Source organism: Oncorhynchus clarkii, unplaced genomic scaffold (assembly GCF_045791955.1).
Source record: "Oncorhynchus clarkii lewisi isolate Uvic-CL-2024 unplaced genomic scaffold, UVic_Ocla_1.0 unplaced_contig_2029_pilon_pilon, whole genome shotgun sequence".
Lineage (NCBI taxonomy): Eukaryota > Metazoa > Chordata > Actinopteri > Salmoniformes > Salmonidae > Oncorhynchus > Oncorhynchus clarkii.
Genome location: NW_027261017.1, coordinates 25001 through 43623, shown reverse-complemented (window position 1 = coordinate 43623; position 18623 = coordinate 25001). Strand labels below are relative to the sequence as shown.

The 18623-nt window shown below is 44.9% G+C and overlaps 14 non-coding genes across 14 annotated transcripts; all 14 read right to left on the bottom strand.

The window, feature by feature from the left end:
* Positions 1 to 951: 951 nt before the first annotated feature.
* LOC139403415 (5S ribosomal RNA) lies at positions 952 to 1070 on the bottom strand. The gene has a single exon (XR_011633463.1). It is a non-coding gene; the product is annotated as a 5S ribosomal RNA (ribosomal RNA).
* Positions 1071 to 2228: 1158 nt separating this feature from the next.
* On the bottom strand, positions 2229 to 2347 carry LOC139403413 (5S ribosomal RNA). Its single transcript, XR_011633461.1, has one exon. It is a non-coding gene; the product is annotated as a 5S ribosomal RNA (ribosomal RNA).
* A 1148-nt stretch (positions 2348 to 3495) lies between these two features.
* LOC139403412 (5S ribosomal RNA) lies at positions 3496 to 3614 on the bottom strand. Its single transcript, XR_011633460.1, has one exon. It is a non-coding gene; the product is annotated as a 5S ribosomal RNA (ribosomal RNA).
* Positions 3615 to 4766: 1152 nt separating this feature from the next.
* LOC139403411 (5S ribosomal RNA) lies at positions 4767 to 4885 on the bottom strand. Its single transcript, XR_011633459.1, has one exon. It is a non-coding gene; the product is annotated as a 5S ribosomal RNA (ribosomal RNA).
* A 1153-nt stretch (positions 4886 to 6038) lies between these two features.
* LOC139403410 (5S ribosomal RNA) lies at positions 6039 to 6157 on the bottom strand. The gene has a single exon (XR_011633458.1). It is a non-coding gene; the product is annotated as a 5S ribosomal RNA (ribosomal RNA).
* Positions 6158 to 7312: 1155 nt separating this feature from the next.
* Positions 7313 to 7431, bottom strand: LOC139403409 (5S ribosomal RNA). The gene has a single exon (XR_011633457.1). It is a non-coding gene; the product is annotated as a 5S ribosomal RNA (ribosomal RNA).
* A 1148-nt stretch (positions 7432 to 8579) lies between these two features.
* On the bottom strand, positions 8580 to 8698 carry LOC139403408 (5S ribosomal RNA). Its single transcript, XR_011633456.1, has one exon. It is a non-coding gene; the product is annotated as a 5S ribosomal RNA (ribosomal RNA).
* A 1156-nt stretch (positions 8699 to 9854) lies between these two features.
* On the bottom strand, positions 9855 to 9973 carry LOC139403407 (5S ribosomal RNA). Its single transcript, XR_011633455.1, has one exon. It is a non-coding gene; the product is annotated as a 5S ribosomal RNA (ribosomal RNA).
* A 1149-nt stretch (positions 9974 to 11122) lies between these two features.
* Positions 11123 to 11241, bottom strand: LOC139403406 (5S ribosomal RNA). Its single transcript, XR_011633454.1, has one exon. It is a non-coding gene; the product is annotated as a 5S ribosomal RNA (ribosomal RNA).
* A 1147-nt stretch (positions 11242 to 12388) lies between these two features.
* LOC139403405 (5S ribosomal RNA) lies at positions 12389 to 12507 on the bottom strand. Its single transcript, XR_011633453.1, has one exon. It is a non-coding gene; the product is annotated as a 5S ribosomal RNA (ribosomal RNA).
* Positions 12508 to 13649: 1142 nt separating this feature from the next.
* On the bottom strand, positions 13650 to 13768 carry LOC139403404 (5S ribosomal RNA). Its single transcript, XR_011633452.1, has one exon. It is a non-coding gene; the product is annotated as a 5S ribosomal RNA (ribosomal RNA).
* Positions 13769 to 14934: 1166 nt separating this feature from the next.
* LOC139403402 (5S ribosomal RNA) lies at positions 14935 to 15053 on the bottom strand. The gene has a single exon (XR_011633450.1). It is a non-coding gene; the product is annotated as a 5S ribosomal RNA (ribosomal RNA).
* Positions 15054 to 16203: 1150 nt separating this feature from the next.
* Positions 16204 to 16322, bottom strand: LOC139403401 (5S ribosomal RNA). Its single transcript, XR_011633449.1, has one exon. It is a non-coding gene; the product is annotated as a 5S ribosomal RNA (ribosomal RNA).
* A 1160-nt stretch (positions 16323 to 17482) lies between these two features.
* LOC139403400 (5S ribosomal RNA) lies at positions 17483 to 17601 on the bottom strand. The gene has a single exon (XR_011633448.1). It is a non-coding gene; the product is annotated as a 5S ribosomal RNA (ribosomal RNA).
* Between the last annotated feature and the right edge of the window lie 1022 nt (positions 17602 to 18623).

Sequence of the window (18623 nt, the reverse complement as noted above, 5' to 3'; positions counted from 1 at the left end):
CCTGGGCCCTATAAAATACAGCGCGCCCACACGGAATCACGAAATACAGACATTACACCGAAATTCAACAACATTACAAAATGCTTTGAGCTAAGGAGGAAATCAAATCATTCCCTTCAACTTGTTAGAAAATCCATTCATTTGCCCAAGTGAATCATAAGACATGAACAAAATGCATCAGTGATTCGTATTTCCACGCAACTTTCAGAAACTGCACAGGACTGCCCAGTTTCCGTGCGCATGCGTGCGGAGCGCGCGCATGTCTACACTTTGTGTAGCCGTTAGCGATGAGGCTAATGATAACCTTCTTGTGGTAGAGAAGGAAAGGCTTCCCACAAAAACCTTCTCAATCAAATGTTAACTGCAAAGTAGCCTATGCCGGCCTGGCAGAATTATATCATGATTATTTGCATCAATCAATCACATGAGCGCTACAGCAACACCGCTTAACCAAACAAAGGTCTCTTCCTGGCGCACACTTGCCTAAAAAAGGGTAACTACACCCCAAAATCGATATGTCTTCCGTTTTTCCCAGACCTCAAAAGTGGTTTCCTGCTAGGGTTTTAAATGTTGTCGTGGACATATATTTCTATTAAAAAGGTGTACTTTTGAGAGCGAAAACCTGCAGAAGCAGGGACAAACGGTCAACGGGGAATAGGGGGAATATTATTATTTATTTATTTTTTTGGGGGGGGGGGCAATCAGTCAAAACATTGAAGGGCCCTAATGGACTACAGACATTGACAGTCTCCTAGCCTAAAAACAAATGCTGAATGCACTGCCTAGATTTTGAGGTAAACGCATTGTCCATTATTTGATTTGATCAGGGCAGGGCAGGGAAGCACTAACAAACTGCATTTAGTCCAATAAAAAGACACAACACTATTAGGGTGATAAATAAAAGGGAGTTGCTCCACGCATGACACAAGAGAACCCTCTGCTGGAGCAAAACGCTTACAGCACCTGGTATTCCCAGGCGGTCTCCCATCCAAGTACTAACCAGGCCCGACCCTGCTTAGCTTCCGAGATCGGACGAGATCGGGCGTATTCAGGCTGGTATGGCCGTAAGCGAAAGGCAATCTCTTGGTGCACTATGTAAAGTCAACGTGTCGCTTACTCTTAGGGGGACAGAGAATTGTCCACCTTGTGACACACACTGAAAAGCTCAAACCTTGCTCGCATTTCCAGACCATATATTTCACTCTTGTGGGGGGGAAAAAGAGGGCATATCCTAGGTTCATACTTATGACAACTTCATGGACCTGGGCCCTATAAAATACAGCGCGCCCACACGGAATCACGAAATACAGACATTACACCGAAATTCAACAACATTACAAAATGCTTTGAGCTAAGGAGGAAATCAAATCATTCCCTTCAACTTGTTAGAAAATCCATTCATTTGCCCAAGTGAATCATAAGACATGAACAAAATGCATCAGTGATTCGTATTTCCACGCAACTTTCAGAAACTGCACAGGACTGCCCAGTTTCCGTGCGCATGCGTGCGGAGCGCGCGCATGTCTACACTTTGTGTAGCCGTTAGCGATGAGGCTAATGATAACCTTCTTGTGGTAGAGAAGGAAAGGCTTCCCACAAAAACCTTCTCAATCAAATGTTAACTGCAAAGTAGCCTATGCCGGCCTGGCAGAATTATATCATGATTATTTGCATCAATCAATCACATGAGCGCTACAGCAACACCGCTTAACCAAACAAAGGTCTCTTCCTGGCGCACACTTGCCTAAAAAAGGGTAACTACACCCCAAAATCGATATGTCTTCCGTTTTTCCCAGACCTCAAAAGTGGTTTCCTGCTAGGGTTTTAAATGTTGTCGTGGACATATATTTCTATTAAAAAGGTGTACTTTTGAGAGCGAAAACCTGCAGAAGCAGGGACAAACGGTCAACGGGGAATAGGGGGAATATTATTATTTATTTATTTTTTGGGGGGGGGGGGGGGGGGGGGGGGGGGGCAATCAGTCAAAACATTGAAGGGCCCTAATGGACTACAGACATTGACAGTCTCCTAGCCTAAAAACAAATGCTGAATGCACTGCCTAGATTTTGAGGTAAACGCATTGTCCATTATTTGATTTGATCAGGGCAGGGCAGGGAAGCACTAACAAACTGCATTTAGTCCAATAAAAAGACACAACACTATTAGGGTGATAAATAAAAGGGAGTTGCTCCACGCATGACACAAGAGAACCCTCTGCTGGAGCAAAACGCTTACAGCACCTGGTATTCCCAGGCGGTCTCCCATCCAAGTACTAACCAGGCCCGACCCTGCTTAGCTTCCGAGATCGGACGAGATCGGGCGTATTCAGGCTGGTATGGCCGTAAGCGAAAGGCAATCTCTTGGTGCACTATGTAAAGTCAACGTGTCGCTTACTCTTAGGGGGACAGAGAATTGTCCACCTTGTGACACACACTGAAAAGCTCAAACCTTGCTCGCATTTCCAGACCATATATTTCACTCTTGTGGGGGGGAAAAAGAGGGCATATCCTAGGTTCATACTTATGACAACTTCATGGACCTGGGCCCTATAAAATACAGCGCGCCCACACGGAATCACGAAATACAGACATTACACCGAAATTCAACAACATTACAAAATGCTTTGAGCTAAGGAGGAAATCAAATCATTCCCTTCAACTTGTTAGAAAATCCATTCATTTGCCCAAGTGAATCATAAGACATGAACAAAATGCATCAGTGATTCGTATTTCCACGCAACTTTCAGAAACTGCACAGGACTGCCCAGTTTCCGTGCGCATGCGTGCGGAGCGCGCGCATGTCTACACTTTGTGTAGCCGTTAGCGATGAGGCTAATGATAACCTTCTTGTGGTAGAGAAGGAAAGGCTTCCCACAAAAACCTTCTCAATCAAATGTTAACTGCAAAGTAGCCTATGCCGGCCTGGCAGAATTATATCATGATTATTTGCATCAATCAATCACATGAGCGCTACAGCAACACCGCTTAACCAAACAAAGGTCTCTTCCTGGCGCACACTTGCCTAAAAAAGGGTAACTACACCCCAAAATCGATATGTCTTCCGTTTTTCCCAGACCTCAAAAGTGGTTTCCTGCTAGGGTTTTAAATGTTGTCGTGGACATATATTTCTATTAAAAAGGTGTACTTTTGAGAGCGAAAACCTGCAGAAGCAGGGACAAACGGTCAACGGGGAATAGGGGAATATTATTATTTATTTATTTTTTGGGGGGGGGGGGGGGGGGGCAATCAGTCAAAACATTGAAGGGCCCTAATGGACTACAGACATTGACAGTCTCCTAGCCTAAAAACAAATGCTGAATGCACTGCCTAGATTTTGAGGTAAACGCATTGTCCATTATTTGATTTGATCAGGGCAGGGCAGGGAAGCACTAACAAACTGCATTTAGTCCAATAAAAAGACACAACACTATTAGGGTGATAAATAAAAGGGAGTTGCTCCACGCATGACACAAGAGAACCCTCTGCTGGAGCAAAACGCTTACAGCACCTGGTATTCCCAGGCGGTCTCCCATCCAAGTACTAACCAGGCCCGACCCTGCTTAGCTTCCGAGATCGGACGAGATCGGGCGTATTCAGGCTGGTATGGCCGTAAGCGAAAGGCAATCTCTTGGTGCACTATGTAAAGTCAACGTGTCGCTTACTCTTAGGGGGACAGAGAATTGTCCACCTTGTGACACACACTGAAAAGCTCAAACCTTGCTCGCATTTCCAGACCATATATTTCACTCTTGTGGGGGGGAAAAAGAGGGCATATCCTAGGTTCATACTTATGACAACTTCATGGACCTGGGCCCTATAAAATACAGCGCGCCCACACGGAATCACGAAATACAGACATTACACCGAAATTCAACAACATTACAAAATGCTTTGAGCTAAGGAGGAAATCAAATCATTCCCTTCAACTTGTTAGAAAATCCATTCATTTGCCCAAGTGAATCATAAGACATGAACAAAATGCATCAGTGATTCGTATTTCCACGCAACTTTCAGAAACTGCACAGGACTGCCCAGTTTCCGTGCGCATGCGTGCGGAGCGCGCGCATGTCTACACTTTGTGTAGCCGTTAGCGATGAGGCTAATGATAACCTTCTTGTGGTAGAGAAGGAAAGGCTTCCCACAAAAACCTTCTCAATCAAATGTTAACTGCAAAGTAGCCTATGCCGGCCTGGCAGAATTATATCATGATTATTTGCATCAATCAATCACATGAGCGCTACAGCAACACCGCTTAACCAAACAAAGGTCTCTTCCTGGCGCACACTTGCCTAAAAAAGGGTAACTACACCCCAAAATCGATATGTCTTCCGTTTTTCCCAGACCTCAAAAGTGGTTTCCTGCTAGGGTTTTAAATGTTGTCGTGGACATATATTTCTATTAAAAAGGTGTACTTTTGAGAGCGAAAACCTGCAGAAGCAGGGACAAACGGTCAACGGGGAATAGGGGGAATATTATTATTTATTTATTTTTTTGGGGGGGGGGGGGGGGGGGGGCAATCAGTCAAAACATTGAAGGGCCCTAATGGACTACAGACATTGACAGTCTCCTAGCCTAAAAACAAATGCTGAATGCACTGCCTAGATTTTGAGGTAAACGCATTGTCCATTATTTGATTTGATCAGGGCAGGGCAGGGAAGCACTAACAAACTGCATTTAGTCCAATAAAAAGACACAACACTATTAGGGTGATAAATAAAAGGGAGTTGCTCCACGCATGACACAAGAGAACCCTCTGCTGGAGCAAAACGCTTACAGCACCTGGTATTCCCAGGCGGTCTCCCATCCAAGTACTAACCAGGCCCGACCCTGCTTAGCTTCCGAGATCGGACGAGATCGGGCGTATTCAGGCTGGTATGGCCGTAAGCGAAAGGCAATCTCTTGGTGCACTATGTAAAGTCAACGTGTCGCTTACTCTTAGGGGGACAGAGAATTGTCCACCTTGTGACACACACTGAAAAGCTCAAACCTTGCTCGCATTTCCAGACCATATATTTCACTCTTGTGGGGGGGAAAAAGAGGGCATATCCTAGGTTCATACTTATGACAACTTCATGGACCTGGGCCCTATAAAATACAGCGCGCCCACACGGAATCACGAAATACAGACATTACACCGAAATTCAACAACATTACAAAATGCTTTGAGCTAAGGAGGAAATCAAATCATTCCCTTCAACTTGTTAGAAAATCCATTCATTTGCCCAAGTGAATCATAAGACATGAACAAAATGCATCAGTGATTCGTATTTCCACGCAACTTTCAGAAACTGCACAGGACTGCCCAGTTTCCGTGCGCATGCGTGCGGAGCGCGCGCATGTCTACACTTTGTGTAGCCGTTAGCGATGAGGCTAATGATAACCTTCTTGTGGTAGAGAAGGAAAGGCTTCCCACAAAAACCTTCTCAATCAAATGTTAACTGCAAAGTAGCCTATGCCGGCCTGGCAGAATTATATCATGATTATTTGCATCAATCAATCACATGAGCGCTACAGCAACACCGCTTAACCAAACAAAGGTCTCTTCCTGGCGCACACTTGCCTAAAAAAGGGTAACTACACCCCAAAATCGATATGTCTTCCGTTTTTCCCAGACCTCAAAAGTGGTTTCCTGCTAGGGTTTTAAATGTTGTCGTGGACATATATTTCTATTAAAAAGGTGTACTTTTGAGAGCGAAAACCTGCAGAAGCAGGGACAAACGGTCAACGGGGAATAGGGGGAATATTATTATTTATTTATTTTTTTTGGGGGGGGGGGGGGGGGGGGGCAATCAGTCAAAACATTGAAGGGCCCTAATGGACTACAGACATTGACAGTCTCCTAGCCTAAAAACAAATGCTGAATGCACTGCCTAGATTTTGAGGTAAACGCATTGTCCATTATTTGATTTGATCAGGGCAGGGCAGGGAAGCACTAACAAACTGCATTTAGTCCAATAAAAAGACACAACACTATTAGGGTGATAAATAAAAGGGAGTTGCTCCACGCATGACACAAGAGAACCCTCTGCTGGAGCAAAACGCTTACAGCACCTGGTATTCCCAGGCGGTCTCCCATCCAAGTACTAACCAGGCCCGACCCTGCTTAGCTTCCGAGATCGGACGAGATCGGGCGTATTCAGGCTGGTATGGCCGTAAGCGAAAGGCAATCTCTTGGTGCACTATGTAAAGTCAACGTGTCGCTTACTCTTAGGGGGACAGAGAATTGTCCACCTTGTGACACACACTGAAAAGCTCAAACCTTGCTCGCATTTCCAGACCATATATTTCACTCTTGTGGGGGGGAAAAAGAGGGCATATCCTAGGTTCATACTTATGACAACTTCATGGACCTGGGCCCTATAAAATACAGCGCGCCCACACGGAATCACGAAATACAGACATTACACCGAAATTCAACAACATTACAAAATGCTTTGAGCTAAGGAGGAAATCAAATCATTCCCTTCAACTTGTTAGAAAATCCATTCATTTGCCCAAGTGAATCATAAGACATGAACAAAATGCATCAGTGATTCGTATTTCCACGCAACTTTCAGAAACTGCACAGGACTGCCCAGTTTCCGTGCGCATGCGTGCGGAGCGCGCGCATGTCTACACTTTGTGTAGCCGTTAGCGATGAGGCTAATGATAACCTTCTTGTGGTAGAGAAGGAAAGGCTTCCCACAAAAACCTTCTCAATCAAATGTTAACTGCAAAGTAGCCTATGCCGGCCTGGCAGAATTATATCATGATTATTTGCATCAATCAATCACATGAGCGCTACAGCAACACCGCTTAACCAAACAAAGGTCTCTTCCTGGCGCACACTTGCCTAAAAAAGGGTAACTACACCCCAAAATCGATATGTCTTCCGTTTTTCCCAGACCTCAAAAGTGGTTTCCTGCTAGGGTTTTAAATGTTGTCGTGGACATATATTTCTATTAAAAAGGTGTACTTTTGAGAGCGAAAACCTGCAGAAGCAGGGACAAACGGTCAACGGGGAATAGGGGGAATATTATTATTTATTTATTTTTGGGGGGGGGGGGGGGGGGGGGGGGGGCAATCAGTCAAAACATTGAAGGGCCCTAATGGACTACAGACATTGACAGTCTCCTAGCCTAAAAACAAATGCTGAATGCACTGCCTAGATTTTGAGGTAAACGCATTGTCCATTATTTGATTTGATCAGGGCAGGGCAGGGAAGCACTAACAAACTGCATTTAGTCCAATAAAAAGACACAACACTATTAGGGTGATAAATAAAAGGGAGTTGCTCCACGCATGACACAAGAGAACCCTCTGCTGGAGCAAAACGCTTACAGCACCTGGTATTCCCAGGCGGTCTCCCATCCAAGTACTAACCAGGCCCGACCCTGCTTAGCTTCCGAGATCGGACGAGATCGGGCGTATTCAGGCTGGTATGGCCGTAAGCGAAAGGCAATCTCTTGGTGCACTATGTAAAGTCAACGTGTCGCTTACTCTTAGGGGGACAGAGAATTGTCCACCTTGTGACACACACTGAAAAGCTCAAACCTTGCTCGCATTTCCAGACCATATATTTCACTCTTGTGGGGGGGAAAAAGAGGGCATATCCTAGGTTCATACTTATGACAACTTCATGGACCTGGGCCCTATAAAATACAGCGCGCCCACACGGAATCACGAAATACAGACATTACACCGAAATTCAACAACATTACAAAATGCTTTGAGCTAAGGAGGAAATCAAATCATTCCCTTCAACTTGTTAGAAAATCCATTCATTTGCCCAAGTGAATCATAAGACATGAACAAAATGCATCAGTGATTCGTATTTCCACGCAACTTTCAGAAACTGCACAGGACTGCCCAGTTTCCGTGCGCATGCGTGCGGAGCGCGCGCATGTCTACACTTTGTGTAGCCGTTAGCGATGAGGCTAATGATAACCTTCTTGTGGTAGAGAAGGAAAGGCTTCCCACAAAAACCTTCTCAATCAAATGTTAACTGCAAAGTAGCCTATGCCGGCCTGGCAGAATTATATCATGATTATTTGCATCAATCAATCACATGAGCGCTACAGCAACACCGCTTAACCAAACAAAGGTCTCTTCCTGGCGCACACTTGCCTAAAAAAGGGTAACTACACCCCAAAATCGATATGTCTTCCGTTTTTCCCAGACCTCAAAAGTGGTTTCCTGCTAGGGTTTTAAATGTTGTCGTGGACATATATTTCTATTAAAAAGGTGTACTTTTGAGAGCGAAAACCTGCAGAAGCAGGGACAAACGGTCAACGGGGAATAGGGGGAATATTATTATTTATTTATTTTTTTGGGGGGGGGGGGGGGGGCAATCAGTCAAAACATTGAAGGGCCCTAATGGACTACAGACATTGACAGTCTCCTAGCCTAAAAACAAATGCTGAATGCACTGCCTAGATTTTGAGGTAAACGCATTGTCCATTATTTGATTTGATCAGGGCAGGGCAGGGAAGCACTAACAAACTGCATTTAGTCCAATAAAAAGACACAACACTATTAGGGTGATAAATAAAAGGGAGTTGCTCCACGCATGACACAAGAGAACCCTCTGCTGGAGCAAAACGCTTACAGCACCTGGTATTCCCAGGCGGTCTCCCATCCAAGTACTAACCAGGCCCGACCCTGCTTAGCTTCCGAGATCGGACGAGATCGGGCGTATTCAGGCTGGTATGGCCGTAAGCGAAAGGCAATCTCTTGGTGCACTATGTAAAGTCAACGTGTCGCTTACTCTTAGGGGGACAGAGAATTGTCCACCTTGTGACACACACTGAAAAGCTCAAACCTTGCTCGCATTTCCAGACCATATATTTCACTCTTGTGGGGGGGAAAAAGAGGGCATATCCTAGGTTCATACTTATGACAACTTCATGGACCTGGGCCCTATAAAATACAGCGCGCCCACACGGAATCACGAAATACAGACATTACACCGAAATTCAACAACATTACAAAATGCTTTGAGCTAAGGAGGAAATCAAATCATTCCCTTCAACTTGTTAGAAAATCCATTCATTTGCCCAAGTGAATCATAAGACATGAACAAAATGCATCAGTGATTCGTATTTCCACGCAACTTTCAGAAACTGCACAGGACTGCCCAGTTTCCGTGCGCATGCGTGCGGAGCGCGCGCATGTCTACACTTTGTGTAGCCGTTAGCGATGAGGCTAATGATAACCTTCTTGTGGTAGAGAAGGAAAGGCTTCCCACAAAAACCTTCTCAATCAAATGTTAACTGCAAAGTAGCCTATGCCGGCCTGGCAGAATTATATCATGATTATTTGCATCAATCAATCACATGAGCGCTACAGCAACACCGCTTAACCAAACAAAGGTCTCTTCCTGGCGCACACTTGCCTAAAAAAGGGTAACTACACCCCAAAATCGATATGTCTTCCGTTTTTCCCAGACCTCAAAAGTGGTTTCCTGCTAGGGTTTTAAATGTTGTCGTGGACATATATTTCTATTAAAAAGGTGTACTTTTGAGAGCGAAAACCTGCAGAAGCAGGGACAAACGGTCAACGGGGAATAGGGGGAATATTATTATTTATTTATTTTTTGGGGGGGGGGGGGGGGGGGGGGGGGGCAATCAGTCAAAACATTGAAGGGCCCTAATGGACTACAGACATTGACAGTCTCCTAGCCTAAAAACAAATGCTGAATGCACTGCCTAGATTTTGAGGTAAACGCATTGTCCATTATTTGATTTGATCAGGGCAGGGCAGGGAAGCACTAACAAACTGCATTTAGTCCAATAAAAAGACACAACACTATTAGGGTGATAAATAAAAGGGAGTTGCTCCACGCATGACACAAGAGAACCCTCTGCTGGAGCAAAACGCTTACAGCACCTGGTATTCCCAGGCGGTCTCCCATCCAAGTACTAACCAGGCCCGACCCTGCTTAGCTTCCGAGATCGGACGAGATCGGGCGTATTCAGGCTGGTATGGCCGTAAGCGAAAGGCAATCTCTTGGTGCACTATGTAAAGTCAACGTGTCGCTTACTCTTAGGGGGACAGAGAATTGTCCACCTTGTGACACACACTGAAAAGCTCAAACCTTGCTCGCATTTCCAGACCATATATTTCACTCTTGTGGGGGGGAAAAAGAGGGCATATCCTAGGTTCATACTTATGACAACTTCATGGACCTGGGCCCTATAAAATACAGCGCGCCCACACGGAATCACGAAATACAGACATTACACCGAAATTCAACAACATTACAAAATGCTTTGAGCTAAGGAGGAAATCAAATAATTCCCTTCAACTTGTTAGAAAATCCATTCATTTGCCCAAGTGAATCATAAGACATGAACAAAATGCATCAGTGATTCGTATTTCCACGCAACTTTCAGAAACTGCACAGGACTGCCCAGTTTCCGTGCGCATGCGTGCGGAGCGCGCGCATGTCTACACTTTGTGTAGCCGTTAGCGATGAGGCTAATGATAACCTTCTTGTGGTAGAGAAGGAAAGGCTTCCCACAAAAACCTTCTCAATCAAATGTTAACTGCAAAGTAGCCTATGCCGGCCTGGCAGAATTATATCATGATTATTTGCATCAATCAATCACATGAGCGCTACAGCAACACCGCTTAACCAAACAAAGGTCTCTTCCTGGCGCACACTTGCCTAAAAAAGGGTAACTACACCCCAAAATCGATATGTCTTCCGTTTTTCCCAGACCTCAAAAGTGGTTTCCTGCTAGGGTTTTAAATGTTGTCGTGGACATATATTTCTATTAAAAAGGTGTACTTTTGAGAGCGAAAACCTGCAGAAGCAGGGACAAACGGTCAACGGGGAATAGGGGGAATATTATTATTTATTTATTTTTTGGGGGGGGGGGGGGGGGGGCAATCAGTCAAAACATTGAAGGGCCCTAATGGACTACAGACATTGACAGTCTCCTAGCCTAAAAACAAATGCTGAATGCACTGCCTAGATTTTGAGGTAAACGCATTGTCCATTATTTGATTTGATCAGGGCAGGGCAGGGAAGCACTAACAAACTGCATTTAGTCCAATAAAAAGACACAACACTATTAGGGTGATAAATAAAAGGGAGTTGCTCCACGCATGACACAAGAGAACCCTCTGCTGGAGCAAAACGCTTACAGCACCTGGTATTCCCAGGCGGTCTCCCATCCAAGTACTAACCAGGCCCGACCCTGCTTAGCTTCCGAGATCGGACGAGATCGGGCGTATTCAGGCTGGTATGGCCGTAAGCGAAAGGCAATCTCTTGGTGCACTATGTAAAGTCAACGTGTCGCTTACTCTTAGGGGGACAGAGAATTGTCCACCTTGTGACACACACTGAAAAGCTCAAACCTTGCTCGCATTTCCAGACCATATATTTCACTCTTGTGGGGGGGAAAAAGAGGGCATATCCTAGGTTCATACTTATGACAACTTCATGGACCTGGGCCCTATAAAATACAGCGCGCCCACACGGAATCACGAAATACAGACATTACACCGAAATTCAACAACATTACAAAATGCTTTGAGCTAAGGAGGAAATCAAATAATTCCCTTCAACTTGTTAGAAAATCCATTCATTTGCCCAAGTGAATCATAAGACATGAACAAAATGCATCAGTGATTCGTATTTCCACGCAACTTTCAGAAACTGCACAGGACTGCCCAGTTTCTGTGCGCATGCGTGCGGAGCGCGCGCATGTCTACACTTTGTGTAGCCGTTAGCGATGAGGCTAATGATAACCTTCTTGTGGTAGAGAAGGAAAGGCTTCCCACAAAAACCTTCTCAATCAAATGTTAACTGCAAAGTAGCCTATGCCGGCCTGGCAGAATTATATCATGATTATTTGCATCAATCAATCACATGAGCGCTACAGCAACACCGCTTAACCAAACAAAGGTCTCTTCCTGGCGCACACTTGCCTAAAAAAGGGTAACTACACCCCAAAATCGATATGTCTTCCGTTTTTCCCAGACCTCAAAAGTGGTTTCCTGCTAGGGTTTTAAATGTTGTCGTGGACATATATTTCTATTAAAAAGGTGTACTTTTGAGAGCGAAAACCTGCAGAAGCAGGGACAAACGGTCAACGGGGAATAGGGGGAATATTATTATTTATTTTTTTTTGGGGGGGGGGGGGGGGGGCAATCAGTCAAAACATTGAAGGGCCCTAATGGACTACAGACATTGACAGTCTCCTAGCCTAAAAACAAATGCTGAATGCACTGCCTAGATTTTGAGGTAAACGCATTGTCCATTATTTGATTTGATCAGGGCAGGGCAGGGAAGCACTAACAAACTGCATTTAGTCCAATAAAAAGACACAACACTATTAGGGTGATAAATAAAAGGGAGTTGCTCCACGCATGACACAAGAGAACCCTCTGCTGGAGCAAAACGCTTACAGCACCTGGTATTCCCAGGCGGTCTCCCATCCAAGTACTAACCAGGCCCGACCCTGCTTAGCTTCCGAGATCGGACGAGATCGGGCGTATTCAGGCTGGTATGGCCGTAAGCGAAAGGCAATCTCTTGGTGCACTATGTAAAGTCAACGTGTCGCTTACTCTTAGGGGGACAGAGAATTGTCCACCTTGTGACACACACTGAAAAGCTCAAACCTTGCTCGCATTTCCAGACCATATATTTCACTCTTGTGGGGGGGAAAAAGAGGGCATATCCTAGGTTCATACTTATGACAACTTCATGGACCTGGGCCCTATAAAATACAGCGCGCCCACACGGAATCACGAAATACAGACATTACACCGAAATTCAACAACATTACAAAATGCTTTGAGCTAAGGAGGAAATCAAATAATTCCCTTCAACTTGTTAGAAAATCCATTCATTTGCCCAAGTGAATCATAAGACATGAACAAAATGCATCAGTGATTCGTATTTCCACGCAACTTTCAGAAACTGCACAGGACTGCCCAGTTTCTGTGCGCATGCGTGCGGAGCGCGCGCATGTCTACACTTTGTGTAGCCGTTAGCGATGAGGCTAATGATAACCTTCTTGTGGTAGAGAAGGAAAGGCTTCCCACAAAAACCTTCTCAATCAAATGTTAACTGCAAAGTAGCCTATGCCGGCCTGGCAGAATTATATCATGATTATTTGCATCAATCAATCACATGAGCGCTACAGCAACACCGCTTAACCAAACAAAGGTCTCTTCCTGGCGCACACTTGCCTAAAAAAGGGTAACTACACCCCAAAATCGATATGTCTTCCGTTTTTCCCAGACCTCAAAAGTGGTTTCCTGCTAGGGTTTTAAATGTTGTCGTGGACATATATTTCTATTAAAAAGGTGTACTTTTGAGAGCGAAAACCTGCAGAAGCAGGGACAAACGGTCAACGGGGAATAGGGGGAATATTATTATTTATTTATTTTTTTGGGGGGGGGGGCAATCAGTCAAAACATTGAAGGGCCCTAATGGACTACAGACATTGACAGTCTCCTAGCCTAAAAACAAATGCTGAATGCACTGCCTAGATTTTGAGGTAAACGCATTGTCCATTATTTGATTTGATCAGGGCAGGGCAGGGAAGCACTAACAAACTGCATTTAGTCCAATAAAAAGACACAACACTATTAGGGTGATAAATAAAAGGGAGTTGCTCCACGCATGACACAAGAGAACCCTCTGCTGGAGCAAAACGCTTACAGCACCTGGTATTCCCAGGCGGTCTCCCATCCAAGTACTAACCAGGCCCGACCCTGCTTAGCTTCCGAGATCGGACGAGATCGGGCGTATTCAGGCTGGTATGGCCGTAAGCGAAAGGCAATCTCTTGGTGCACTATGTAAAGTCAACGTGTCGCTTACTCTTAGGGGGACAGAGAATTGTCCACCTTGTGACACACACTGAAAAGCTCAAACCTTGCTCGCATTTCCAGACCATATATTTCACTCTTGTGGGGGGGAAAAAGAGGGCATATCCTAGGTTCATACTTATGACAACTTCATGGACCTGGGCCCTATAAAATACAGCGCGCCCACACGGAATCACGAAATACAGACATTACACCGAAATTCAACAACATTACAAAATGCTTTGAGCTAAGGAGGAAATCAAATAATTCCCTTCAACTTGTTAGAAAATCCATTCATTTGCCCAAGTGAATCATAAGACATGAACAAAATGCATCAGTGATTCGTATTTCCACGCAACTTTCAGAAACTGCACAGGACTGCCCAGTTTCTGTGCGCATGCGTGCGGAGCGCGCGCATGTCTACACTTTGTGTAGCCGTTAGCGATGAGGCTAATGATAACCTTCTTGTGGTAGAGAAGGAAAGGCTTCCCACAAAAACCTTCTCAATCAAATGTTAACTGCAAAGTAGCCTATGCCGGCCTGGCAGAATTATATCATGATTATTTGCATCAATCAATCACATGAGCGCTACAGCAACACCGCTTAACCAAACAAAGGTCTCTTCCTGGCGCACACTTGCCTAAAAAAGGGTAACTACACCCCAAAATCGATATGTCTTCCGTTTTTCCCAGACCTCAAAAGTGGTTTCCTGCTAGGGTTTTAAATGTTGTCGTGGACATATATTTCTATTAAAAAGGTGTACTTTTGAGAGCGAAAACCTGCAGAAGCAGGGACAAACGGTCAACGGGGAATAGGGGGAATATTATTATTTATTTATTTTTGGGGGGGGGGGGGGGGGGGGGGGGGGGGGGGGGGGGGCAATCAGTCAAAACATTGAAGGGCCCTAATGGACTACAGACATTGACAGTCTCCTAGCCTAAAAACAAATGCTGAATGCACTGCCTAGATTTTGAGGTAAACGCATTGTCCATTATTTGATTTGATCAGGGCAGGGCAGGGAAGCACTAACAAACTGCATTTAGTCCAATAAAAAGACACAACACTATTAGGGTGATAAATAAAAGGGAGTTGCTCCACGCATGACACAAGAGAACCCTCTGCTGGAGCAAAACGCTTACAGCACCTGGTATTCCCAGGCGGTCTCCCATCCAAGTACTAACCAGGCCCGACCCTGCTTAGCTTCCGAGATCGGACGAGATCGGGCGTATTCAGGCTGGTATGGCCGTAAGCGAAAGGCAATCTCTTGGTGCACTATGTAAAGTCAACGTGTCGCTTACTCTTAGGGGGACAGAGAATTGTCCACCTTGTGACACACACTGAAAAGCTCAAACCTTGCTCGCATTTCCAGACCATATATTTCACTCTTGTGGGGGGGAAAAAGAGGGCATATCCTAGGTTCATACTTATGACAACTTCATGGACCTGGGCCCTATAAAATACAGCGCGCCCACACGGAATCACGAAATACAGACATTACACCGAAATTCAACAACATTACAAAATGCTTTGAGCTAAGGAGGAAATCAAATCATTCCCTTCAACTTGTTAGAAAATCCATTCATTTGCCCAAGTGAATCATAAGACATGAACAAAATGCATCAGTGATTCGTATTTCCACGCAACTTTCAGAAACTGCACAGGACTGCCCAGTTTCCGTGCGCATGCGTGCGGAGCGCGCGCATGTCTACACTTTGTGTAGCCGTTAGCGATGAGGCTAATGATAACCTTCTTGTGGTAGAGAAGGAAAGGCTTCCCACAAAAACCTTCTCAATCAAATGTTAACTGCAAAGTAGCCTATGCCGGCCTGGCAGAATTATATCATGATTATTTGCATCAATCAATCACATGAGCGCTACAGCAACACCGCTTAACCAAACAAAGGTCTCTTCCTGGCGCACACTTGCCTAAAAAAGGGTAACTACACCCCAAAATCGATATGTCTTCCGTTTTTCCCAGACCTCAAAAGTGGTTTCCTGCTAGGGTTTTAAATGTTGTCGTGGACATATATTTCTATTAAAAAGGTGTACTTTTGAGAGCGAAAACCTGCAGAAGCAGGGACAAACGGTCAACGGGGAATAGGGGGAATATTATTATTTATTTTTTTTTTTGGGGGGGGGGGGGGGGGGGCAATCAGTCAAAACATTGAAGGGCCCTAATGGACTACAGACATTGACAGTCTCCTAGCCTAAAAACAAATGCTGAATGCACTGCCTAGATTTTGAGGTAAACGCATTGTCCATTATTTGATTTGATCAGGGCAGGGCAGGGAAGCACTAACAAACTGCATTTAGTCCAATAAAAAGACACAACACTATTAGGGTGATAAATAAAAGGGAGTTGCTCCACGCATGACACAAGAGAACCCTCTGCTGGAGCAAAACGCTTACAGCACCTGGTATTCCCAGGCGGTCTCCCATCCAAGTACTAACCAGGCCCGACCCTGCTTAGCTTCCGAGATCGGACGAGATCGGGCGTATTCAGGCTGGTATGGCCGTAAGCGAAAGGCAATCTCTTGGTGCACTATGTAAAGTCAACGTGTCGCTTACTCTTAGGGGGACAGAGAATTGTCCACCTTGTGACACACACTGAAAAGCTCAAACCTTGCTCGCATTTCCAGACCATATATTTCACTCTTGTGGGGGGGAAAAAGAGGGCATATCCTAGGTTCATACTTATGACAACTTCATGGACCTGGGCCCTATAAAATACAGCGCGCCCACACGGAATCACGAAATACAGACATTACACCGAAATTCAACAACATTACAAAATGCTTTGAGCTAAGGAGGAAATCAAATCATTCCCTTCAACTTGTTAGAAAATCCATTCATTTGCCCAAGTGAATCATAAGACATGAACAAAATGCATCAGTGATTCGTATTTCCACGCAACTTTCAGAAACTGCACAGGACTGCCCAGTTTCCGTGCGCATGCGTGCGGAGCGCGCGCATGTCTACACTTTGTGTAGCCGTTAGCGATGAGGCTAATGATAACCTTCTTGTGGTAGAGAAGGAAAGGCTTCCCACAAAAACCTTCTCAATCAAATGTTAACTGCAAAGTAGCCTATGCCGGCCTGGCAGAATTATATCATGATTATTTGCATCAATCAATCACATGAGCGCTACAGCAACACCGCTTAACCAAACAAAGGTCTCTTCCTGGCGCACACTTGCCTAAAAAAGGGTAACTACACCCCAAAATCGATATGTCTTCCGTTTTTCCCAGACCTCAAAAGTGGTTTCCTGCTAGGGTTTTAAATGTTGTCGTGGACATATATTTCTATTAAAAAGGTGTACTTTTGAGAGCGAAAACCTGCAGAAGCAGGGACAAACGGTCAACGGGGAATAGGGGGAATATTATTATTTATTTTTTTTTTGGGGGGGGGGGGGGGGGGGGGGGGGGGGGGCAATCAGTCAAAACATTGAAGGGCCCTAATGGACTACAGACATTGACAGTCTCCTAGCCTAAAAACAAATGCTGAATGCACTGCCTAGATTTTGAGGTAAACGCATTGTCCATTATTTGATTTGATCAGGGCAGGGCAGGGAAGCACTAACAAACTGCATTTAGTCCAATAAAAAGACACAACACTATTAGGGTGATAAATAAAAGGGAGTTGCTCCACGCATGACACAAGAGAACCCTCTGCTGGAGCAAAACGCTTACAGCACCTGGTATTCCCAGGCGGTCTCCCATCCAAGTACTAACCAGGCCCGACCCTGCTTAGCTTCCGAGATCGGACGAGATCGGGCGTATTCAGGCTGGTATGGCCGTAAGCGAAAGGCAATCTCTTGGTGCACTATGTAAAGTCAACGTGTCGCTTACTCTTAGGGGGACAGAGAATTGTCCACCTTGTGACACACACTGAAAAGCTCAAACCTTGCTCGCATTTCCAGACCATATATTTCACTCTTGTGGGGGGGAAAAAGAGGGCATATCCTAGGTTCATACTTATGACAACTTCATGGACCTGGGCCCTATAAAATACAGCGCGCCCACACGGAATCACGAAATACAGACATTACACCGAAATTCAACAACATTACAAAATGCTTTGAGCTAAGGAGGAAATCAAATCATTCCCTTCAACTTGTTAGAAAATCCATTCATTTGCCCAAGTGAATCATAAGACATGAACAAAATGCATCAGTGATTCGTATTTCCACGCAACTTTCAGAAACTGCACAGGACTGCCCAGTTTCCGTGCGCATGCGTGCGGAGCGCGCGCATGTCTACACTTTGTGTAGCCGTTAGCGATGAGGCTAATGATAACCTTCTTGTGGTAGAGAAGGAAAGGCTTCCCACAAAAACCTTCTCAATCAAATGTTAACTGCAAAGTAGCCTATGCCGGCCTGGCAGAATTATATCATGATTATTTGCATCAATCAATCACATGAGCGCTACAGCAACACCGCTTAACCAAACAAAGGTCTCTTCCTGGCGCACACTTGCCTAAAAAAGGGTAACTACACCCCAAAATCGATATGTCTTCCGTTTTTCCCAGACCTCAAAAGTGGTTTCCTGCTAGGGTTTTAAATGTTGTCGTGGACATATATTTCTATTAAAAAGGTGTACTTTTGAGAGCGAAAACCTGCAGAAGCAGGGACAAACGGTCAACGGGGAATAGGGGGAATATTATTATTTATTTTTTTTTTGGGGGGGGGGGGGGGGGCAATCAGTCAAAACATTGAAGGGCCCTAATGGACTACAGACATTGACAGTCTCCTAGCCTAAAAACAAATGCTGAATGCACTGCCTAGATTTTGAGGTAAACGCATTGTCCATTATTTGATTTGATCA